The sequence below is a fragment of the Triticum dicoccoides genome, chromosome 1B (genome assembly GCF_002162155.2).
Source record: "Triticum dicoccoides isolate Atlit2015 ecotype Zavitan chromosome 1B, WEW_v2.0, whole genome shotgun sequence".
Taxonomy (NCBI): domain Eukaryota; kingdom Viridiplantae; phylum Streptophyta; class Magnoliopsida; order Poales; family Poaceae; genus Triticum; species Triticum dicoccoides.
In genome coordinates this window covers 314,324,059-314,350,642 of record NC_041381.1, presented here as the reverse complement: position 1 = coordinate 314,350,642, position 26,584 = coordinate 314,324,059, and the positions used below count along the sequence as shown (strand labels likewise).

At 42.0% G+C, this 26,584-nt stretch overlaps 1 long non-coding RNA gene across 24 annotated transcripts; it reads right to left on the bottom strand.

Annotated features, from left to right (window-relative positions):
- Positions 1–17,085: 17,085 nt before the first annotated feature.
- On the bottom strand, positions 17,086–23,963 carry LOC119332475. Of its 24 annotated transcripts, XR_005160968.1 has the most exons (16): positions 23,436–23,959; positions 23,066–23,245; positions 22,875–22,986; positions 22,663–22,742; positions 22,099–22,588; positions 21,912–22,017; positions 21,683–21,823; positions 20,538–20,654; positions 20,017–20,087; positions 19,721–19,766; positions 19,543–19,602; positions 19,349–19,455; positions 19,070–19,267; positions 18,421–18,476; positions 17,571–17,649; positions 17,086–17,473 (listed from the first exon to the last, which is right to left on the bottom strand). It is a non-coding gene; the product is annotated as an uncharacterized LOC119332475 (long non-coding RNA). The 24 variants fall into 24 exon arrangements; XR_005160976.1 differs by adding an exon at positions 21,514–21,604 and having other exon boundaries at positions 22,099–22,986; positions 23,436–23,963; XR_005160949.1 differs by having other exon boundaries at positions 22,663–22,986; positions 23,436–23,960.
- Between the last annotated feature and the right edge of the window lie 2,621 nt (positions 23,964–26,584).

The following is a 26,584-nucleotide window of genomic DNA, read 5'->3' as shown; positions in this document are numbered from 1 at the left end:
GGTGTACCGGGATGGGCGATGAATCAAGAGTGACATGTATGAAAAATTATGAAGGTTGCCTTGCCACAAATACGATGTCAACTACATGATCATGCAAGGCAATATGACAATGATGATGCGTGTCATGATAAACGGAACGGTGGAAAGTTGCATGGCAATATATCTCGGAATGGCTATGGAAATGCCATAATAGGTAGGTATGGTGGCTGTTTTGAGGAAGATATAAGGAGGTTTATGTGTGATAGAGCGTATCGTATCACGGGGTTTGGATGCACCGGCAAAGTTTGCACCAACTCTCAAGGTGAGAAAGGGCAATGCACGGTACCGAGGAGGCTAGCAATGATGGAAAGGTAAAAGTGCTTATAATCCATGGACTCACATTAGTCATAAAGAACTCATATAGTTATTGCAAAAATCTACAAGTCATCAAAAACCAAGCACTACGTGCATGCTCCTAGGGGGATAGATTGGTAGGAAAAGACCATCACTCGTCCCCGACCGCCACTCATAAGGATGACAATCTAAGAACACCTCATGTTTCAAATTTGTTACACAACGGTTACCATACGTGCATGCTACGGGACTTGCCAACTTCAACACAAGTATTCTTTAAATTCACAATTACCCAAGTAGCATGACTCTAATATCACCACCTCTATAACTCAAAACAATTATAAAGCATCAAATTGATCATAGCATCTAATTCACTTCCTATGATAGTTTTTATTATACCCAACTTGGATGCCCATCATTCTAGGACCAATTTTATAACCATAGAAAATACCAAAATAATATAAGTGAAGCATGAGAGATCAACAATTTCAACAAAATAAAGCCACCGCCGTGCTCTAAAAGATATAAGTGAAGTGCTAGAGCAAAACTATCTAGCTCAAAAGATATAAGTGAAGCACACAGAGTATTCTAATAAAATCCAAATCATGTGGGTTTCTCCCAAAAGGTGTGTAGAGCAAGGATGATTGTGGTAATCTAAAAATAAAAGACTAATATCATACAAGATGCTCCAAGCAAAACACATATCATGTGGCGAAGAAAAATATAGCTCCAAGTAAAGTTACCGATAGACGAAGACGAAAGAGGGGATGCCTTCCGGGGCATACCCAATCTTAGGATTTTGGTTATCCATCAATATATTGAGGTGCCATGGGCATACCCAAGCTTAGGCTCTTGCCTCTCCTTATTCCATAATCCATCAAATCTTTCCCCAAAACTTGAAAACTTCACAACACAAAACTCAACAGGAAATCTCATAAGCTCCGTTAGTGCAAGAAAGAAAAACCACCACATAAGATACTGTAATGAACTCATTATTTATTTATATTGGTGTTAAACCTACTGTATTCCAGCTTCTCTATGGTTCATACCCCCCGATACTAGCCATAGATGCATCAAAATAAGCAAACAACGCACGAAAAACAGAATATGTCAAAAACAGAACAGTCTGTAGCAATCCGTAACTTTCGAATACTTCTGGAACTCTAAAAATCCTTAAAAAAAATAGGAAGTCCTGGGAAATTTGGCTATTGATATACTGCAAAAATAATCAATGCAAAATCACGTTCCTGTGATTTACTAAAATTATTTTCGTGCGTGCAAAAGTGTCTGTTTTTCAGCAGAATCAAATTAACTATCACCGTAGGTTATCCTATAGGTTCTACTTGGCACAAACACTAATTAAAACATGAAAACACATCTAAACAGAAGCTATATGAAATATTTATTACTAAACAGTATCAAAAATCAAGAAAGAAAAATAAAATTGGGTTGCCTCCCAACTAGCGCTATCGTTTAATGCCCCTAGCTAGGCATAAAAGCGAGAATAGATCTAAGTAGTGCCATCTTTGGCATTCAATTCATAGGATGCACGCATAATATATTCATAAGGTAATTTAACTTTCTTCTTGGAAAGTGTACCATGTCTTTCCTTAATGGAAGTTGGAATCTAATATTCCCTTCCTTCATATCAATAATTGCATCAATCATTCTAAGGAAAGGTCTACCAAGAATAATAGGACATGAAAGATTGCAATCTGTATCAAGAAGGATAAAATCTACGGGCACATAATTACTATTTGAAATAATAAGAACATCATTGATCCTTCCCATAGGTTTCTTAATGGTGGAATCCGCAAGGTGCAAGTTTAAAGAGCAATCATCAAAATCATGGAAACCTAGCACATCACATAAAGTTTTCGGAATCGTGGAAACACTAGCACCCAAATCACACAGAGAATAGCACTCATGGTCTTTAATTTTAATTTTTATAGTAGGTTCCCACTCATCATAAAGTTTTCTAGGTATAGAAACTTCCAACTCAAGTTTTTCCTCATAAGATTGCATCAAGGCATCAACAATATGTTTGGTAAAAGCTTTATTTTGACTATAAGCATGAGGAGAATTCAACACGGATTGCAACAAGGAAATACAATCTATTAAAGAACAATTATCATAATTAAATTCCTTGAAATCCATAATAGTGAGTTTAATGCTATGTAAAGTTTTGACCACTCCAATCCCACTTTTACCAAATTTAGCATCAAGATCTAAAAACTCTGAATCATTGGGACGCCTTTTAACTAAAGTTGACTCATCTCCAGTCCCATCATTATCAAGATTCATATTGCAAAACAAGGATTTAATAGGGGATGCATCAATAAATTTTAGATCTTCATCACTATTTTCATGGAGACTAGAAGAACACGCTTTTACAAAGCAATCTTTCTTGGCACGCAACCTAGCGGTTCTTTATTTGCACTCATCCATGGAAATTCTCATGGCTTTGAGAGACTCATTGATATCATGCTTAGGTGGAATAGATCTAAGTTTCAAAGAATCAACATCAAGCAAAAGTCTATCAACGTTCCTAGCCAATTCATCAACTTTAAGCAATTTTTCTTCAAGCAAAGCATTAAAATTCTTTTGAGAGATCATAAATTCTTTAATGCTATTCTCAAAATCAGAGGGCATCTTATTAAAATTTGCATAAGAGTTGTTGTAGGAATTACCATAATTATTAGAGGAATTACTAGGAAATGGTCTAGGATTATAGTTTCCTCTATAAGCATTGTTACCAAATTATTCCTACCAACAAAATTCACATCCATAGATTCATTATTATTCTCAATCAAAGTAGACAAAGGAATATAATTAGGATCAATAGGAGCACTCTTAGTAGCAAACAATTTCATAAGTTCATACATCTTTCCACTCAAAACATTAATTTCTTCTATAGCATGCACTTTTTTACTAGTAGATCTTTCGGTGTGCCATTGAGAATAATTAGCCATAATGTTATCAAGGAGTTTAGTAGCTTCTCCTAAGGTGATTTCCATAAAAGTGCCTCCCGCGGCCGAATCTAAAAGATTTCTAGAAGCAAAATTCAATCCGGCATAAAAAATTTGTATGATCATCCATAAGTTCAAACCATGAGTAGGGCTATTGCGAATCATTAATTTCATTATTTCCCAAGATTGGGCAACATGCTCATGATCAAGTTGTTTAAAATTCATAATATCATTCCTAAGAGAGATGATCTTAGTGGGAGGAAAATACTTAGAGATAAAAGCATCTTTGCACTTATTCCATGAATCAATACTATTCTTAGGCAAAGACGAAAACCAAGTTTTAGCACGATCTCTAAGTGAAAATGGAAATAACTTCAATTTAACAATATCATTATCCGTATCTTTCTTATTTTGCATATCACACAAATCAACAAAGTTGTCTAGATGAGTAGCGGCATCTTCACTAGGAAGGCCAGAGAATTGATCTTTCATAACAAGATTCAGCAAAGCAGCATTGATTTCACAAGATTCAACATCATTAAGTAAAGCAATCGGAGTGCTAAGGAAATCATTATTATTGGTATTGGAAAAGTCACACAATTTGGTATTATCTTGCGCCATCGTGACAAACAATCCAACACACAAGCACACAAAAAGGCAAGCGAGAGAGAGAAGATTGGGAAAGAGAGGGCAAATAAAACGGCAAGGGTGAAGTGGGGGAGAGGAAAATGAGAGGCAAATGGCAAATAATGTAATGCGAGGGAGATGAGTTTGTGATGGGTACTTGGTATGTCTTGACTTGAGCGAAGACCTCCCCGGCAACAGCGCCAGAAATCCTTCTTGCTACCTCTTGAGCACTGCGTTGGTTTTCCCTTGAAGAGCAAAGGGTGATGTAGCAAAGTAGCGTAAGTATTTCCCTCAGTTTTTGAGAACCAAGGTATATCTCCAGTAGGAGGCTCCTCAAAAGTGCCACACACCTACGCAAACAAACAAGAACATTGCAACCAACGCGATAAAGGGGTTGTCAATCCCTTCACGATAACTTGAGAAAGTGAGATCTGATAGAGATAATAAGATGAGATAAATATTTTTGGTATTTTTATGATATAGATTGGAAAGTAAGAGATGCAAATAAAAGTAGATGGAAAACTTATATGATAAAAGATAGACCCGGGGCCATAGGTTTCACTAGTGGCTTCTCTCAAGATAGCATAAGTATTATGGTGGGTGAACAAATTACTGTCGAGCAATTGATAGAAAAGTGCATAGTTATGAGAATATCTAGGCATGATCATGCATATAGGCATCATGTCAGCAACAAGTATATTGAAATGATTCTGCATCTACTACTATTACTCCACACATCGACCGACTCCTGCCTGTATCTAGAGTATTAAGTTCATAAGAACAGAGTAACGCATTAAGAAAGATGACATGATGTAGAGGGATAAACTCATGCAATATGATATAAATGTTGGAAATATGCCCTAGAGGCAATAATAAAAGTATTATTATATTTCATTGTTCATGATAATTGTCTTTTATTCATGCTATAACTGTATTATCCGGAAATCGTAATACACGTGTGAATACTTAGACCACACTATGTCCCTGGTAAGCCTCTAGTTGACCAGCTCGTTGTGATCAACAGATAGTCATGGTTTCCTGACTATGGACATTGGATGTCGTTGATAACGGGATCACATCATTAGGAGAATGATGTGATGGACAAGACCCAATCCTAAGCATAGCATAAAAGATCGTGTAGTTCGTTTTGCTAGAGCTTTGCAAGTGTCAAGTATCTCTTCCTTCGACCATGAGATCGTGTAACTCCCGGATACCGTAAGAGTGCCTTGGGTGTATCAAACGTCACAACGTAACTGGGTGACTATAAAGGTGCATTACAGGTATCTCCGAAAGTAGTTGTTGGGTTGACACGGATCAAGACTGGGATTTGTCACTCCGTATGACGGAGAGGTATCTCTGGGCCCACTCGGTAATGCATCATCATATTGAGCTCAATGTGACCAAGGTGTTGGACACGGGATCATGCATTACGGTACGAGTAAAGTGACTTGCCGGTAACGAGACTGAACAAGGTATTGGGATACCGACGATCGAGTCTCGGGCAAGTAACGTACCGATTGACAAAGGGAATTGCATACAGGGTTTGATCGAATCCTCGACATAGTGGTTCATCCGATGACAACATCGAGGAGCATGTGGGAGCCATCATGGGTATCCAGATCCCGCTGATGGTTATTGACTGAGAGCGTCTCGGTCATGTCTGCATGTCTCCCGAACCCGTAGGGTCTACACACTTAAGGTTCGGTGACGCTAGGGTTATGAAGATATGGATATGCAGAAACCCGAATGTTGTTCGGAGTCCTGGATGAGATCCCGGACGTCACGAGGAGTTCCGGAATGGTCCGGAGGTAAAGAATTATATATAGGAAGTGCTATTTCGGGCATCGGGACAAGTTTCGGGGTTATCGGTATTGTACCGGGACCACCGGAAGGGTCCCGGGGGTCCACCGGGTGGGGCCACCTGTCCCGGGGGGCCACATGGGCTGTAGGGGGTGCGCCTTGGCCATCATGGGCCAAGGGCACCAGCCCCTATAGGCCCATGCGCCTAGGGTTTCCCCCTAGGAGGAGTCCTAGTGGTGGAAGGCACCCCTAGGTGCCTTGGGGGGGAGGGAAACCTCCCCTAGGCCGCCGCCCCCCTTAGTAGATCTCATCTACTAGGGCCGGCGCCCCCCCTGGCACCCCTATATATAGTGGGGGAGAGGAGGGACTTCAGACACCAGCCCCTGGCGCCTCCACCTCCCCCCGTTACGTCTCTCCCTCGTAGTCTCGGCGAAGCCCTGCTGCTGTGACGCCCTGCATCCACCACCACGCCGTCGTGCTGCTGGATCTTCATCAACCTCTCCTTCCCCCTTGCTGGATCAAGAAGGAGGAGACGTCTCCCATCCCGTACGTGTGTTTAACGCGGAGGTGCCGTCCGTTCGGCGCTGGTCATCGGTGATTTGGATCACGTCGAGTACGACTACATCATCACCTTGCAAGCTTCCGCACGCGATCTACAAGTGGTATGTAGATGCAAACTCTCTCCCTAGACTCGTTGCTTAGATGAACTCATAGATGGATCTTGGTGAAACCGTAGGAAAAATTTTAATTTTCTGCAACGTTCCCCAACAGTGGTATCAGAGCTAGGTCTATGCGTAGTTCTCTTTGCACGAGTAGAACACAACTTTGTTGTGGGCGTGGATTTTGTTATCTTACTTGCCTCTACTAGTCTTTTCTTGCTCAACGGTATTGTGGGATGAAGCGGCCCGGATCAACCTTACACGTACGCTTACGTGAGACCGGTTCCACCGATTGACATGCACTAGTTGCATAAGGTGGCTGGCGGGTGTCTGTCTCTCCCACCTTAGTTGGAGCGGAATCGATGAACAGGGCCCTTATGAAGGGTAAATAGAAGTTGACAAAATCACGTTGTGGTGATTCGTAGGTAAGAAAACGTTCTTGCTAGAACCCAATTGCAGCCACGTAAAAGATGCAACAACAATTAGAGGACGTCTAACTTGTTTTTTGCAGCGATTGATCATGTGATGTGATATGGCCAAAAGTTGTGATGAATGATGAATTGTGATGTATGAGTTCATGTTCTTTGTAATAGGATTCACGACTTGCATGTCGATGAGTATGACAACCGGCAGGAGCCATAGGAGTTGTCATTATTTTTTGTATGACCTGCGTGTCATTGAATAACGCCATGTAAACTACTTTACTTTATTGCTAAACGTTAGTCATAGAAGTAGAAGTAGTCGTTGGCGTGACAACTTCATGAAGACACGATGATGGAGATCATGGTGTCAAGCCGGTGACAAGATGATCATAGAGCCCCGAAGATGAAGATCAATGGAGCTATATGATATTGGCCATATCATGTCACAACTATATAATTGCATGTGATGTTTATTATGTATTATGCATCATGTTTACTTAGGACGACGGTAGTAAATAAGATGATCCCTTATAAAATTTCAAGAAGTGTTCTCCCCTAACTGTGCACCGTTGCTACAGTTCATCGTTTCTAAGCACCACGTGATGATCGGGTGTGATGGATTCTTACGTTCACATACAACGGGTGTAAGACAGTTTTACACAGCGAAAACACTTAGGGTTAACTTGACGAGCCTAGCATGTGCAGACATGGCCTCGGAACACGGAGACCGAAAGGTCGAACACGAATCGTATAGAAGATACGATCAACATGAAAATGTTCACCGACGATGACTAGTCCGTCTCACGTGATGATCGGACACGGGCTAGTCGACTCGGATCGTGTAACACTTAGATGACTAAAGGGATGTCTAATCTAAGTGGGAGTTCATAATTTGATTAGAACTTTATTATCATGAACTTAGTCTAAAACCTTTGCGAATATGTCTTGTAGATCAATGGCCAACGCTAATGTCAACATGAACTTCAACGCGTTCCTAGAGAAAACCAAGCTGAAAGATGATGGCAGCAACTATACGGACTGGGTCCGGAACCTGAGGATCATCCTCATAGCTGCCAGGAAACAATATGTCCTAGAAGGACCGCTAGGTGACGCTCCCGTCCCAGAGAACCAAGACGTTATGAATGCTTGGCAGTCTCGCGCTGATGATTACTCCCTCGTTCAGTGCGGCATGCTTTACAGCTTAGAACCGGGGCTCCAAAAGCGTTTTGAGCATCACGGAGCATATGAGATGTTCGAAGAGCTGAAACTAGTTTTCCAAGCTCATGCCCGGGTCGAGAGATATGATGTCTCCGACAAGTTCTACAGTTGTAAGATGGAGGAAAACAGTTCTGTCAGTGAGCACATCCTGAAGATGTCTGGGTTGCACAACCGTATGACCCAGCTGAACATTAACCTCCCAGATGAGGCGGTCATTGACAGAATCCTCCAGTTGCTCCCACCAAGCTACAAGAGCTTTGTGATGAACTACAACATGCAGGGAATGGAAAAGACCATTCCTGAAGTGTTCTCGATGCTGAAGTCAGCAGAGGCTGAAATCAAGAAAGAACATCAAGTGTTGATGGTCAATAAGACCACTAAGTTCAAGAAGGGCAAGGGTAAGAAGAACTTCAAGAAGGACGGCAAAGATGTTGCCGCGCCTGGTAAGCCAGTTACCGGGAAGAAGTAAAAGAATGGACCCAAGCCTGAGACTGAGTGCTTTTATTGCAAGGGGAAGGGTCACTGGAAGCGGAACTGCCCCAAATACTTAGCGGATAAGAAGGCCGGCAACACCAAAGGTATATTTGATATACATGTGATTGATGTGTACCTTACCAGTACTCGTAGTAACTCCTGGGTATTTGATACCGGTGCCGTTGCTCATATTTGTAACTCACAGCAGGAGCTGCGGAATAAACGGAGACTGGCGAAGGACGAGGTGACGATGCGCGTCGGGAATGGTTCCAGAGTCGATGTGATCGCCTTCGGCATGCTGCCTCTACATTTACCTACGGGATTAGTTTTGAACCTTAATAATTGTTATTTAGTGCCAAGTTTGAGCATGAACATTGTATCTGGATCTCGTTTAATACGAGATGGCTACTCATTTAAGTCTGAGAATAATGGTTGTTCAATTTATATGAGAGATATGTTTTATGGTCATGCTCCGATGGTCAATGGTTTATTCTTAATGAATCTCGAGCGTAATATTACACATGTTCATAGTGTAGATACCAAAAGATTTAAAGTTGATAACGATAGTCCCACATACTTGTGGCACTGCCGCCTTGGTCACATTGGTGTCAAGCGCATGAAGAAGCTCCATGCCGATGGACTTTTAGAGTCTCTTGATTATGAATCGTTTGACACGTGCGAACCATGCCTCTTAGGTAAAATGACCAAGACTCCGTTCTCCGGAACAATGGAGCGAGCAACCAACTTGTTGGAAATCATACATACCGATGTGTGCGGTCCAATGAGCGTTGAGGCTCGCGGAGGATATCGTTATGTTCTCACTCTCACAGATGACTTAAGTAGATATGGGTATGTCTACTTAATGAAACACAAGTCTGAGACCTTTGAAAAGTTCAAGGAATTTCAGAATGAGGTGGAGAATCAACGTGACCGAAAGATAAAATTCTTACGATCAGATCGTGGAGGAGAATACTTAAGTCACGAATTTGGTACACACTTAAAGAAATGTGGAATCGTTTCACAGCTCACGCCGCCTGGAACACCTCAGCGAAACGGTGTGTCCGAACGTCGTAATCGCACTCTATTGGATATGGTGCGGTCTATGATGTCTCTTACCGATTTACCGCTATCATTTTGGGGATACGCTCTAGAGACAGCTACATTCACTTTAAATAGGGCACCGTCTAAATCCGTTGAGACGACACCGTATGAATTATGGTTTGGAAAGAAACCTAAGCTGTCGTTTCTAAAAGTTTGGGGATGAGAAGCTTATGTCAAGAAACTTCAACCTGAAAAGCTCGAACCCAAGTCGGAAAAATGCGTATTCATAGGATACCCTAAGGAAACTGTAGGGTATACCTTCTACTTAAGATCCGAAGGCAAGATCTTTGTTGCCAAGAACGGATGCTTTCTGGAAAAAGAGTTTCTCTCGAAAGAAGTAAGTGGGAGGAAAGTAGAACTCGATGAAGTACTACCTCTTGAGCGGGATAGTGAAGCAGCACAGGAAACCGTTCCTGTGATGCCCACACCAACTGAAGAGGAAAACCATGATAATGATCAAGGTACTTCGGATCAAGTTACTGCTGAACTTCGTAGGTCCACAAGGACACGTTCCGCACCAGAGTGGTACGGCAACCCTGTCCTGGAAATCATGTTGTTAGACAACAATGAACCTTCGAACTATGAAGAAGCAATGGTGGGCCCGGATTCCAACAAATGGCTTGAAGCCATGAAATCCGAGATAGAATCCATGTATGAAAACAAAGTATGGACTTTGACAGACTTGCCCGATGATCGGCGAGCGATAGAAAACAAATGGATCTTTAAGAAGAAGACGGACGCGGATGGTAATGTTACCATTTATAAAGCTTGACTTGTCGCTGAGGGTTATCGACAGGTTCAAGGGATTGACTACGACGAGACATTCTCTCCCGTAGCGAAGCTAAAGTCCGTCCGAATCATGTTAGCAATTGCCGCATACTATGATTATGAGATATGGCAGATGGACGTCAAAACAGCATTCCTTAACGGGCATCTTAAGGAAAAACTGTATATGATGCAGCCGGAAGGTTTTGTCGATCCTCGGAACGCTAACAAAGTATGCAAGCTCCAGCGATCCATTTATGGACTGGTGCAAGCATCTCGGAGTTGGAACATTCGCTTTGATGAGATGATCAAAGCGTTTGGGTTTATGCAGACTTATGGAGAAGCCTGCGTTTACAAGAAAGTGAGTGGGAGCTCTGTAGCATTTCTCATATTATATGTAGATGACATACTCCTGATGGGAAATAATATAGAATTTCTGGACAGCATTAAGGCCTACTTGAATAAGTGTTTTTCAATGAAGGACCTTGGAGAAGCTGCTTATATATTAGGCATCAAGATCTATAGAGATAGATCGAGACGCCTCATAGGTCTTTCACAAAGCACATACCTTGATAAGATTTTGAAGAGATTCAGAATGGATCAGTCCAAGAAGGGGTTCTTGCCTATGTTACAAGGTTATGAGACTGAGCTCAGCTCAGTCACCGACCACGGCAAAAGATAAAGAAGAGATGAGTGTCATCCCCTATGCTTCAGCCATAGGATCTATTATGTATGCCATGCTGTGTACCAGACCCGATGTAAACCTTGTCGTAAGTTTGGTAGCAAGATACCAAAGTAATCCCGGCAAGGAACACTGGACAACGGTCAAGAATATCCTGAAGTACCTGAAAAGGACAAAGGACATGTTTCTCGTTTATGGAGGAGACGAAGAGCTCGTCGTAAAGGGTTACGTCGACGCTAGCTTCGACTCAGATCTGGATGACTCTAAGTCACAAACCGGATACGTGTATATGTTGAATGGTGGAGCAGTAAGCTGGTGCAGCTGCAAGCAGAGCGTCGTGGCGGGATCTACGTGTGAAGCGGAGTACATGGCAGCCTCGGAGGCAGCACATGAAGCGATTTGGGTGAAGGAGTTCATCACCGACCTAGGAGTCATACCCAATGCGTCGGGGCCGATCAAACTCTTCTGTGACAACACTGGAGCTATTGCCCTCGCAAAGGAGCCCAGGTTTCACAAGAAGACAAGGCACATCAAGCGTCGTTTCAACTCCATCCGTGAAAATGTTCAAGATGGAGACATAGAGATTTGCAAAGTGCACACGGATCTGAATGTCCCAGATCCGCTGACTAAACCTCTCTCGCGTGCAAAACATGATCAACACCAGAACTCTATGGGTGTTTGATTCATCACAATGTAACTAGATTGGTGACTCTAGTGCAAGTGGGAGACTGTTGGAAATATGCCCTAGAGGCAATAATAAAAGTATTATTATATTTCATTGTTCATGATAATTGTCTTTTATTCATGCTATAACTGTATTATCCGGAAATCGTAATACACGTGTGAATACTTAGACCACACTATGTCCCTGGTAAGCCTCTAGTTGACCAGCTCGTTGTGATCAACAGATAGTCATGGTTTCCTGACTATGGACATTGGATGTCGTTGATAACGGGATCACATCATTAGGAGAATGATGTGATGGACAAGACCCAATCCTAAGCATAGCATAAAAGATCGTGTAGTTCGTTTTGCTAGAGCTTTGCAAGTGTCAAGTATCTCTTCCTTCGACCATGAGATCGTGTAACTCCCGGATACCGTAAGAGTGCCTTGGGTGTATCAAACGTCACAACGTAACTGGGTGACTATAAAGGTGCATTACAGGTATCTCCGAAAGTAGTTGTTGGGTTGACACGGATCAAGACTGGGATTTGTCACTCCGTATGACGGAGAGGTATCTCTGGGCCCACTCGGTAATGCATCATCATATTGAGCTCAATGTGACCAAGGTGTTGGACACGGGATCATGCATTACGGTACGAGTAAAGTGACTTGCCGGTAACGAGACTGAACAAGGTATTGGGATACCGACGATCGAGTCTCGGGCAAGTAACGTACCGATTGACAAAGGGAATTGCATACAGGGTTTGATCGAATCCTCGACATAGTGGTTCATCCGATGACAACATCGAGGAGCATGTGGGAGCCATCATGGGTATCCAGATCCCGCTGATGGTTATTGACTGAGAGCGTCTCGGTCATGTCTGCATGTCTCCCGAACCCGTAGGGTCTACACACTTAAGGTTCGGTGACGCTAGGGTTATGAAGATATGTATATGCAGAAACCCGAATGTTGTTCGGAGTCCCGGATGAGATCCCGGACGTCACGAGGAGTTCCGGAATGGTCCGGAGGTAAAGAATTATATATAGGAATTGCTATTTCGGGCATCGGGACAAGTTTCGGGGTTATCGGTATTGTACCGGGACCACCGGAAGGGTCCCGGGGGTCCACCGGGTGGGGCCACCTGTCCCGGGGGGCCACATGGGCTGTAGGGGGTGCGCCTTGGCCATCATGGGCCAAGGGCACCAGCCCCTATAGGCCCATGCGCCTAGGGTTTCCCCCTAGGAGGAGTCCTAGTGGTGGAAGGCACCCCTAGGTGCCTTGGGGGGGAGGGAAACCTCCCCTAGGCCGCCGCCCCCCTTAGTAGATCTCATCTACTAGGGCCGGCGCCCCCCCTGGCACCCCTATATATAGTGGGGGAGAGGAGGGACTTCAGACACCAGCCCCTGGCGCCTCCACCTCCCCCCGTTACGTCTCTCCCTCGTAGTCTCGGCGAAGCCCTGCTGCTGTTACGCCCTGCATCCACCACCACGCCATCGTGCTGCTGGATCTTCATCAACCTCTCCTTCCCCCTTGCTGGATCAAGAAGGAGGAGACGTCTCCCGTCCCGTACGTGTGTTTAACGCGGAGGTGCCGTCCGTTCGGCGCTGGTCATCGGTGATTTGGATCATGTCGAGTACGACTACATCATCACCTTGCAAGCTTCCGCACGCGATCTACAAGTGGTATGTAGATGCAAACTCTCTCCCTAGACTCGTTGCTTAGATGAACTCATAGATGGATCTTGGTGAAACCGTAGGAAAAATTTTAATTTTCTGCAACGTTCCCCAACAATAAACCCCATCTTTTTATCCTCGATGGCAACAATACAATACGTGCCTTGCTGCCCCTGTTGTCACTGGGAAAGGACACCGCAAGATTGAACCCAAAGCTAAGCACTTCTCCCATTGCAAGAAAGATCAATCTAGTAAGCCAAACCAAACTGATAATTCGAAGAGACTAGCAAAGATAACCAATCATACATAAAAGAATTCAGAGGAGATTCAAATACTTCTCATAGATAAACTTGATCATAAACCCACAATTCATCGGATCTCGACAAACACACCGCAAACAGAGTTACATCGAATAGATCTCCAAGAAGATCTAGGAGAACTTGGTATTGAGATTCAAAGAGAGAGAAGAAGCCATCTAGCTAATAACTATGGACCCGAAGGTCTGTGGTAAACTACTCACAACTCATCGGAGAGGCCTTGGAGATGATGTAGAGGCCCTCCGTCGTTGATTCCCCCTCCAGCGGAGCGCCGGTGAAGGCTCCAAGATGGGATCTCGCTGTACAGAAGGTTGCAGTGGTGGAATTAGGTTTTCATGGTGCTCCTCGATGTTTTCAGGGTACGGGAGTATATATAGGCGAAGGAACTACGTCGGTGGAGCAATGAGGGGCCCACGAGGGTGGGGGCGCCCCCCTCCCCCCCCTTAGGGCGCGCCGGGCACCCTCGTGGCCGCCTCGTTTACAGCTTGACGTCCACTCCAAGTCTCCTGGATTTCTTTTGTTCTGAAAAGATAGCTCCCGAAGGTTTCATTCCGTTTGGACTCCGTTTGATATTCCTTTTCTTCGAAACATTGAAATGGGCAAAAAAACATCAATTCAGGTTGGGCCTCCGGTTAGTAGGTTAGTCCCAAAAATGATATAAAAGTGTAAAGTAAAGCCCATAAACATCCAAAACGGGTAATATAATAGCATGGAACAATCAAAAATTATAGATGCGTTGGAGACGTATCAAAAAACGGGACCAACCCATACATGATGCTTGTTTCTTTGTTACAACAAACTCTGCATCACCTCTTTATACATCGATGGAATCACATGCTGTGGTTGCGCCCACTCTCCCCTGCAACTGTTTATATTTTTTGTTAATCTAATGTCACTGGTAAAATTGAGCAATGCCAGTATTGGAATTAACTACTGAATCTTAGTTCAAAACTGCAACACTTGTTAGGGATTTGCGGGAGTGCATGTTTAACTAATGTATTGTTAAGATAATGTCTCTATTAATATGAATTAGTCACAGTGTTTTAGGAATGGTACTTTCCTACTTTGTCGTTCTTTATACATGTTTAACCAAGGCATTGTTAAGATAATGTCTCAGATAATATGAATGAATGACACAGTTTGAGAATTGCCACTGTCCTGCTTTGCATCACATTAAGACAAGGTAGATGTTTTTTTCTTGTGGGCGTATAAGTCATCAATCGTTATTGGTCAGTAATTGTTTCTGTTATACCTATTTGTGCATGCAGGGATATCAAAACTTACTGCTCGTTGCTATTTCGACTTTGATTTTAGTTGAACTGCACAAAACGAGCCAATGTGTTGAAGGCAAACTGTTGCATTATTGGGCCCGGTTGATCTTTCCACTTTGCAGAAAGAAGCAGACACTGTTTGCACTACATTACAGAAGGAATAACCGAGAAGCTTTAGAGAGTATTAGTAGACACTGGTGACATGACTAGTCTGCAGAGTTCATGGGCAACTCAACAGCACGTGGACTGCAAAATTCTATAACAATGAAAGGTATTACCAAGTCAGTGGCTGACGCAGCTGTAACAAACAAGGTCAGTATCGGCCTTCATCCACATGATCGTGCTTTGTTATGTTATGCTACTTATAATGTTGTATTGTTTTGAATAAATTTTAAATTGAAGCTATTGTATTGCTACCTTTTCCTATTAAGATAACTAGTTGACCCGTTGCGCCAAATGGCGCATAGACCTACTGAAGACATGTTGTCGATGAAAATAGTTTCATGCTGCAAGAACCTTCAACTAAATCATGCTATTTTTTAAACATGTTTATTACGTTGTTAAATAATAGTCTGGGAAGAGGGAAACTTTGCATAATATAAATATGTTCTGTTTGAAAATATGGCCACTGTGATGAGAGAGTAAAGTTGGCATGGTTGTATTTTTAGCAAGTTTATTAAGAATATGGGCAGTTTGAATATGTAGTACTTTTCTGCTTTGTTTACTAAGAAGCATCTGGCGGATTTCATCACTACTCTGGTTGATGGGGTGAAGATCAAGCTATCATCTGGACGCTGCGTAAGGAGTGTTCGCCTTATTAATGGTGTGGACAACAGGGCTACCATAACACACAACTGGGGTGACTTTGCAGAGAAAGCAAAGCTGACAAAAGAGGATATCTGCGTTTTCTCCCTTCGAGCTCGCAAGAGGAAACCAGAATTCACCGTTCACAAGATCTAAAAAGGTTTGTATATGCACTTTGTTTTAGTCTGTAGAAGGATTGTTGTTTTATTGTGCCCATTGACAAAAGTTGACCCGTTACGCCAAATGGCGCAAAGACCCGCTAAAGCCATGTTGTCGATGAAAATAGTTTCATTTTGCAAAGACATTCGGTATTGGTAGTAGAAAGCCCATGTGTTAAATCATGCTATATTGAAAATATGTTTATCACGGTGAAAAATGTGAGTTTAAAAAAATCATATTTGTATAACATGTACAGACCAATTAAGGAAGCATTTTTTAGTTGAAAATATGGTTATCACGCTAAGAAATTTGAGCTTGAAAAAGACATATTTGTATAAGATGTACAAGCAGTTAAGGATGTTTTTCAACTTTTCAGCAACTCTGTGCTTTAGAAACTACACTCGACAAGAATTTAGATCTTAGTCACATTGGAAACCATATGGCCTTAGTTATGCTGTTTACAGAGACAAATGGTGTATGTAGCAAGGACTTTTAATAGACTCATAACCAGCAGCTCTCACAACCTAGGTAAGTCTTTATATCAAAAAAACATAGGTAAGCCTCAGTTCTATATCTACTCTAAATGGAAGGATAATAATAAATTGAGGCTAACCTATGTGGCTAAGGTAAACAAAAAAGGAGAAGAACACACCATAATTCTTAAAGTACCTATCCGAGGATGCATTTGACCGCGGTACCATCCTAAAAGTCCTTCCTGATGCTTCTTAGCTTCTTTCCTTAGCTAATCGCCCTATTTTTGAGTTTTCGCTAATTTTAACAAGGTCCCTCTTACCCCCTTCACATAATAGGTAAGAAGGTAAGAGTTAATCAGGGACCGTGTTAAAACTGCTCTTTAGTTTTTGTGACACCTTCTCAACCCGATAAGAGTTCCATTGATAAGTTGATCTATGGGTTCAATACCCATCAATGTCAAGAGAAAAAGATAATGTGATGCACCTCAACTGATTGATTGTTTCATCTCTGCTAAGTCTTCAAAAGGTTGTGGAGCTCTAAATTTCTCTGGAATAGCCGCAACAGAAAAGAATAAACCATACCATACTCAAGTTGACCGGTGCAAAGCTCGTTATAAAACAAAAACTTCAAAGGCCATATCAGGTAATATGCTGATAGGATTTAGAAAACAATGGCTGGGAAAACAAAAATATTTCGTAGTGCAGAACAAGCTAACATAAACATTTCAACACTAAAGTAACTGCAGCAAGCACAATGGTTACACTACACTGTTTAGATAGCTAATTGCTAATTTAGGTTATGCGGCTGATGGAACCAAACAATATATAAAGAATCTATTTTCAAGTACTCCCTCTGTAAACGGTCCGGTCCTATGAGGACATTACACATCACTCAGAATTCCATGGAGATGGTCTCCTTTCCTATACCTAACCTATGTATATATACCTCCATGGAGATGGACAAAGACGACACGACCCACATCACGACAGCACGGTTCTAGTTTCCTTGGTCCATCCCCTTGCTTCTCTTCAGGTCTCTACCTTGGTGTTGCCATGCTACTCCTGCATTCCAATCTAACATTTAGCTAATATAAACTCACTGCTCTCTATACAACAGAGCAGTAATAGGGTAAAGAAGAAAACCTGGAACTTCACTTACCCACTGAAGTGTGTAAAGCCCAGCTCTGAATTTTCGATTGCACCGCTCATCATCATCCATCTTAGAGAATAGGCAAAATCTGCAACGATATGAATGGCCTTAGAATTAACTGTTGCGAGAATAAAGGATGTACACCTACAACTATAGTATGAAAATAGTGGCTTCACAGTTTGTATTCTCAGCAAAAAAAATTGTCAAGCCCGACCAAAACTCATACAAAAAATTATTTTTGTGGACATCAAGGTGATTATAAAAGAAGAAAACAACATTTGGTACATGTTGTCGGTGCTGCCTCCAGCGATATACGCCGAACAGCCTCCGACGACAAACGCCGAGATGTGCCTCCGGCGACTCGAACACCAGATGGAAGAGACACTCAACACGAACTCGAAGCTATAATTCTTCACCAACTTATCAAAGATTCTTCTAAAAAACCAAAGCGACAAATCTTGTTATTGTACATATGAGATAGCTGAAGTCCAAAGACTACATCAGGCAGTGGCGCCTTTAGCATGTCATTGTCTAATGGAAGCGACATTTCCAACGGTTCTACTAACTCGTCATCAACTTCCTGAACATTATTCCGAAAAACCAAAGCAAATAATTTTTTCATTATTGAAAAAATGAGATAACTGATGGCAATACAAATATAGACTATCCTAGGCGGCAAAGTGTTTGGCATGTCAACATCTAATGCCAAATGGCGCAAGCCATTTATTTTAAGTGGGTTATTTGCATATCAAGGCATTTTATGCACAGCTATAAGTTTTATATAGCATTTAGTAGCACCGATCAACAGCAGGAACAAACCACACAAATACATGTAATTTCCTTAATCACAGTTGCTCACCTTCACGTCGCCTGCAAGAGACCCATTAGAATTTGGGTCCAGAAATCAACATGGGTCTACAGCAAAGGAAAATATGCATGTAATTTTGCACAAGATCTTGAATGAAAGATACGATAACATCAAGTTACAGATACTACTATGTATGGATTAACAACACTAACAACTATATGTCTGAGTGAAAAACTAAAACTGAATCGCGCCAAATGGCGCAGAGACCCGCTAAAGCCATGTTGTCGATGAAAATAGTCTCATTTTGCAAGGGCATATGGCGTAGAGACGCTGAATCCATGTGCACGGTGAAAAACACCATGTTTTAGTTGGTTTAGTTGTGGGCATTTGTTAGTAACTTCGGGTTTTAGCAAGCACTCGGGTAATAATTCTAAACCTTTTATAACAAGAAATATTTGCATTTGTTAGTAACTTCGGGTTTTAGCAAGCACTCGGGGTAATAATTCTAAAACTTTTACATTTGAAATACCTATGTTCAAACTATATACTTTAGCATGTGAAACTAATAAAAACCAAGAATTTGCATGATATTATATATAGGCATGGTTTAAAGGTCTTTTTGGGTTTTGCTGTGCTGGATGCTCTATGATGAGTTAAAGAACCGAATTCTTTATCTCAGAACAAATGCTAAAGATCTCACATGGAGCTCATGCGGCCGACAGACGTTTGCTGGGCAGGGCCTAACCAGTGAAAAGGGGTTATAAAGGAAAATATGATATATCCAGAGTCATTTTTGTTTATGGCTCCGTCTTCTTTTCTTCCATATTGGCTGGTTAAAATGAACAACGGTGTCTTCGATAGCGGTTAGAGAAGCTCCATCTGCAGTGTCACTGTCAACCTAACACAACAATAAGAAATTTAGGTACATCAAAGAAACATGAGTGCATACAGGAAACAAATGGCAGAAAAGGAGCCTAACCTTGGGGTGTTCCTCAGCAGGAACTATAGGCTCAGCTGCCGCATTTATCTTCTTGGTAGCAGTGGAATAAAACATGTCTGACACCATGGGTATTGTAAGGAGATATACTATTAAGAGGGCAAAAGCATGAATCAAAGATTTAGTACAAAAAAGTAAGACGAATTGAAATCAAAAGCCAAGTCCAGACATAGTACCATGCAGCTGCAGCTGCAGCTGCAGCTTAGCCTTGTTCATTCTTAAGTGGGTATGCATGACTACATACACAAATGGAGAGGGTGAGAGAATAAATAAGTTGGAGACCAGCAAGTTGTGTGGATCAGCACAGACGCAGAGCATCACAAGAGCATAAAAGAAACAAGGAAGGGAGGAAACCTTGGTGAACAGACCAAAGAAGCAGCAGTCTTCGAGATTGTACAGACTGAAACAAGAAGGATATGTGGTCAGAACTAAAAAAATCATATAGCCTACTCCAACATGACTGAATTGATGTATCCCAAGCGAAAATTTACAAATCTACAACAACACAGCCGAATATCAAGATTCTTAGAACCAATGGGTAGAATGAAAAACCCAAAAAGAATCATACCCTATTCCAAAATGACTGTATACACATATCAAAACTGTCAGGACAAACACCTAAACCATAAGACCAAATAAACATGGCTTACATAAATCATTCTTCCCCTGCCAGCCTTCTGGGATTTTCGTCGAACACCTTGTAGGCGTACAGAAATAAAATCTGCACAAGCACAGATGATCCACGAAAGTTACTAAGAAATGCAAACATAACTTCATCATCTAATAACAGGAGATTACATAGATAAATAATTATAAAAGAGATTGATAAGAAATGCAAATCAATTCGTCTCTTTCTTTTTTCACAAAGCACACGTCGGCGCTCCGTGCTCTCCTGCGGGCATGTCTCCTTCTCCGTCGCACCCCCTTCTCCCCTTCACGCCCCTCCTCGTTCCTGGTTCTCCAGTCGGCGGAGCATCAGAGCTGGCGACCAGCGGGAGGTAGGGATTGATTTAACCAGGCAATAAAGAACGCTGCTCTTAGGCTTTCTGGTAATGAACTAAGCTAAACAGAATCCCTTGATTAATCCGACGCAGCCACCAGCCCACCAAGTTCCAAATAGCAACAGAAGGATACATTGAGAGAAAGATATAGGCGGCATGTGTGTCCTCACCATGAACTGGTCGAGCTCGCATCATTATCTCCAGCAGCACGGTCAGAGCACTGATCATCATTCTTACTCCAGTATTCAACATCAACAATGAGTCTGCACCTACACCTTGACATACCCCTGAAAGCAATCAACCTTAGCCCACTGCAACAGAGTCATAGCTCCATGAGCAGATAAATTAAGCACTGCAATTATAGGTGCAGGAAAAAAGTAGAAGTAGAAATAAAGTAGGTGCAAAAATAATTTAAATTTAAGTACAGAAATACAGTAGAAGCAGAAGTAGAAGCAAAAATAAACTGTAGATGCAGTAATCAAACTAAGTACTCCCTCCATGCTAGGAAAGAAGACACAAGTTTGTGGGATTAACTTGGTCAAACTTTACATTGTTTGACTTTGACCAAAACTGACATGCCTTCTTTTAAAGAAGGGAGGGAGTATTAAATTTAAATATGAAATGGTGTTGTGGTAATTAACAAAGTGAGCTACGGGTACCCAGGACAAAAAACCTTCCAGCTCATTGGTGAGCAACCTCACTGAAGCTCCTACGAATAGGAAAATGCTAATATCCGGAGGGGAAATGACACCAATAACTATCAGGCATAACTCGTAAAGTGGTACCATTTGTACATTTAATTGTATTCCTCTACTTGACAAATAGCTTCTTATTCAAGCGAAACACCAAACATCTAGCACAACAGGACACTATAATTATTTTTCAAGAATGTTATCACACAAACTATATTATATATATATATATATATATATATATATATATATATATATGCAGAATGGTGAAAGGACCCAATAAAAATGTAAAGAGTGGGCACATGATACTTTCCCTAAACACATGTTGTTAAACGTTGACACCAACCCTTGATCTGAAATAGCAACCTCCAGTCTTACATTAAGGTACTTCTCATCTCTAACAATTAAAGACTGTCCATCTGAAACTGAAAGGAGGTTGAACTCTAGGAAATACCTAATCAACCAGGAAGCTTGTTTGCTAGTAAAGTAAGCACATCAAGCAACTGATACACGAATACCTGCCTATCTGCTAGTACCATGATGAACTGAAAGGAGGCGTCAAAAGGCATCAGACACACACACACACACACACACACAACCAAGAGATAGATGTTGAAGATTACCACAAGGTCAATGCTTTATGTAGCCAATCCTTCTTAGTAGTTGGTTTACTGACCACCAGTATATGAGGTAACTTGACTCCAAAGAGCATTGTATTGTCCCTTCTGAATATAAGCCAAGCAAAATAACATGGGCTCTTTAACCTGCCCCACAAAAAATGCACTATAATTTTAACAGATTGGTTGAAAGAAGAAGCCAAGTAACCTGAAACACAAATATGAGGTCACCTACCAATTTTCTACAGAAGAGAGACGGACATTCACACAAGAGAGAGTTGGTCACCTTGTTCTTCACCAAATCTTCTATTGGATTCTTCTGTTCATCTTCTTTCTCAAATCTGGAAGATTGTGGTCTTTAGGTAAATCGTATATCAGGAAATCAAGACCAATGACAAGAAATAAACACGTAAAGAGAGAACCTAAAACTGTTCTTCCACACGAGCACCCCCTCTTCTCCACCCCTTCAATAGGAGCTGCAGGTAACCGCCTCCATCTCCCTCACCTCTGCATATCACCACCTCTCGCCCTCCCTCGACATCCGGGCCACGGAGCAAGGGACAAAGGATGGAGGCGTACCAGGGGTAGATGGTAAGTCGAGCGACGAAGGACGAGGCCACCGCACGGGGAGGGAGGAGGACCAACGAGCTCAGCGGGTGGGAAGCCATGAAGGAAAAGATCTCACCGCCTCCAACTCGAGCTCGTCGGCGAGCCGTCCTCTCCTGCCCCGCCTTAGCACCTCCATCGTCTCGAGCTCAAGCTCCCGCCGGCAGCCGGCAGGTGCGCGAGGCCCCACCCTGCCCCTTCCCCACGCTAGGATCGCTCACCTGCTCATTCCCCGCTGTTGCTTGCCTTCCTCGCCGCTGTCCGGATCAGCAACACGAATGCAACCAACCAACCCTCACGTCTCTCCTGCAGTAGGAACAAATCTTTAGAGAAGCGAAGCAAATGCAAAATAAGGGCTCAAAATAAGGGCTAAATCTCACTGATGGCATCAACCAAGATATTGTCCTTCTCCTTGCAACTCTTTACAGACTAAAGAGTAGAATTTTCCATTCAATGCACTCTAAATGTGTTCCATTAAAAAGTGGGCATTGTAAACAACAAACACGATCTATAGTAGGCATAAAAATAAACAAATAATCTTTTGTTTCCCTCCTGCAGAACCAAGGCTAAGGCTCTGCCCTTTTTAACTGACCTCAGCAAGGTTGTGCTTATGCTCAACTGGATACTCAGCTGAAGATGGGATAATGCATGCATTAAAGACCTTATATTGCCTAGCATGGGCACAAATAGAAATATATCAATGCCTGCAATAAAAACGATGCTACATCAAGAGAAAACATTAGAAAGATTGAGGAACCAAAGCATAACGAGAACACCTTGTACCTGCATTTCACCAAACAGTTAGTGTGCATTTAATTCACACTTCTGGTCCTGGACGTCTCCCTCCACCGAATACCCTTCCTGTGGCCCTTCTCCACCCTCAAATCCATGTCCAAACCACCAAAATCAGCAACATACACATCCTTATCCCATATGTTGTCTAACCAGCAAGGAAATATCATCCTATTTTGAAAAAAAAAATGCAATGATTCTGAGCTAAATCTTGGATTCACCAAACTTTTCAGAGAATCAAAGTAGTCCAAAAAAATACTTCTAATTATTCAGACAATAATCCTATAGAGATCTCAAGAACAAAAAAATAATTTCCAAATATGCATGTTTTGAGCAGTACGAGTATGTGTTGCTTATTCACCTTTGTTGCCATGGCTTGCTGCTCCAAGCTCGTGCAGCGCCCATATCCTCCATGGTTTGCTGCTCCAAACCTGAGCAGCCCCCAAATCCTCCATGGTTCACTGCTCTTGCGGGCTTCTTCAGGGAAGAAAGGGAGGAGAAACGACATGGAGAGCGGTGTCGGATGCGCCTTCACGATGAACCAGGGCCGACCTGCTCGTCCCGCATGTCGCCGGCCTCTTCCATCTTCCCTGCAGCTCGAAGACCCCGCCGCCGCTCTGGATAGACAGGTGGCATGGAAGAGGACCCGATGAGGCAAGCAGAGGAGAAGGACGGTGGTGGGAGCGACGACGACATGGTAGAGGAAAGGAGGAGGCGAGTGGAGAGACAAGGCCGGTGGCTGCGGGCTAGGAGAGGATCATGGGGAACTGGGGATCGAGGGAGGGGTGCGGTGGCTCATGGGGATCGAGGGAAAAGAGGGCTAGGGTTTGTGTGGCGGCTGGGGCGGGAGTGGGACGAGGCGGATTGGCTGCGGAAGCATGGAGCGGATTGGTCAAAACCGTCTGCACGCGGCCACAATTGACCCAGCCAACCAGAGCACGAGACGAGCCCACCCGTCATAGGCGAGTGGAAATGACCGTGAAGTGAAAATCGAATTTGACTGTTGTAAAGATCCAATGGCTCAAGCGCATTAGAAGGCAGATTGGACGGCCAACGAAGCTTCAAATAGTGGGAGCCTTTTGGAGGTGAGTTGGGTAGCTTCTGTTTTGTTTTAAATGAAGTTGATTATATTTGTGAGTGTATGTTTAATCAACTAGTACCAGTATTGTATTAATCACACTTTTTTCCTATATTTATGCAGACAGGGATGCTCAGCTTCATTTTAGTGGAACTGCACAAAATGTTCAAATGGTTTGTGTCCTCCATAATACTTCGTCATGCAGCCACCATCCTATCTACGTGAAAGGAGCTGCCAATGCCTGCTTGCAGCACATATATATATGAAATCCACCATGCACCACAAGACATTGGTTGAAGACAAAGAAAGGAGCTGCTAATGTCTTGAAGGCATTTCAGTGGAATTGCACAAAAAGATAAGCTGGTTAATCCAGCTCCATGTTACATTTTGATGTGCAAACTGATGACAAACCCCGCTCGTTCCACAATCATAGGCTTTAGATATTTTGAATGGGAAAGATTTTTTTTTGATATTTTGGAATTGGAAAACCTTGTCAAATTTTGCTCATTGATGTTAGCTAGAAGACATGAATTTGATATTTTGGAATGGGACACCCTTTGCCGTGAGCAGCGTCGATCATTTTTTCCTATTCATGTGTTCAGTTCAGAAGTAAATATTGGTTCAAAAGTAAATATGTGGTTATTAAAAGTTTGTCATGGATGTTCTGAACGTTGTCTATCAAATGCCAAGCCCGTGAGTTTGATTGCAAAGTTTATCTTGGAATATTGTGGCACGTGATATCATGATGCAGGGTGCAGCCACGCTTAAAAGCTCCTCAAACTTGATGGTCCATGTGAAACTTGGGAAAATGAGTTGTCTACCGTGCCTTCAGAGAATAACATGCATCATGATGTCGCATGATCTAATGCAGGTGATTTGTCAAACTTTTGCATGTTGATCTAATGCCAGTGACTTGCATGTTAAGAAGGTCACCGTTTTCTATTGTTTCTACGCTTAGATAGTTCATTGTCTTATGTTTCATTCATAGCCTATACAACAACTAGTTCGGGTTAGCTAGAGGTGAAACCATATGATCTTCCAACCAACTCATCATGTTGTTTCATGCATAACCTATGTTATAAAATATAAACTAGCAGAGTGACCCGCGCATTTGCGTGGCTAGATATATAATCTTGGGTCTCTTGTTTTCAACTATTATTTGACTCACTAAGTTGGCTTTGACATATCTTTAAAAAGGATAATAGTGTAGTCAATAATATGTCCTAAAAGGATTTAGACATGGATGGAAAACGTTCGATTTAAGTATTTAATGTTTTCAAAAAATATTTTGGCGTGTGAGGTCTAAAAATAAATGGCGTTGAGGTGCCCAACCTGTCTTGTAAATTCATTTGGGGATGATGATTATTTCCAACATCCTTTTGTAATGTATTTTCCCTTGATGTCCATCTATTCTCAAGTAATTTGTTTAAAATTTCCACCAAGAGTATACATTGATGACATGTATAAATTACATCTACTTAAATCATTCTCTTAAAAGAATGCACTCCTCTAGTTGTGTATCTATTCTGTTCTCCATTGCCAGAAAATTACGTTTCTCGTTCTCCTTCATCCATGTATCCCTTGTATTTTCCATTATGGACGGAAATTTAAATACCAAAGATATAGTACCTTACTGTGATTTTCCTTATATTTTACTTTTGGCCACGTTTTCCCACATAGAGAACTAATTATTGGTGGAATATACTCAAATCATTTCCATCTTCTCTTCAAATCATCTCATCACTTGACCCTATCACGTTTGTCACATTTTATTAGTGTAGTGTAATCCATCTAGATGCTATCTCGGTTATCCATCTAATATCTCTTTTTCAGCGACCATGTTGAGCGACCATATATTCATGAAAATCTAAGGCATTCTTTGGCATTTATTGTTATCATAGCTACTCCCTTCGTCTCATAATAAGTGACTCAACTTTGTACTAACTTTGTACTAAAGTCAGTACAAAAGTTAAGTCACTTATTTTGGAACGGAGGGAGTATTTTTTTTATAGTGCAACGTTGTTTTTTTTAATATATATTTTTAGAACATCTAACTAAACATGACGTGTTTCCTCCAGATTTCAACTTTGACAATCAAAACGTTGTCTTGTCTCTCTGATGTAGGGCTCAGTCACACATATAATCATATGGGCATCGGCCCAACATTATTTATTTCGATATATGATGCTTGCATGTTTTGTGCCTGGTCCATATATATGTGTGCACTCTTTGATTTTTTTTCAATATACCACTCTGTTGTCACTTCGGACGGTAATCGCCGGTTTACTTATGCAACAATGCATCTCTGTCGTAATTTCTAGTACCTCCTGTACCGATGACCTCATGCAATATGTTGGTACCTAGAAGAAACTCATGTGTGTTATTTATTAAGATCGGTTACATCTTCCAGATTATGGCGCTCTAATAATGTA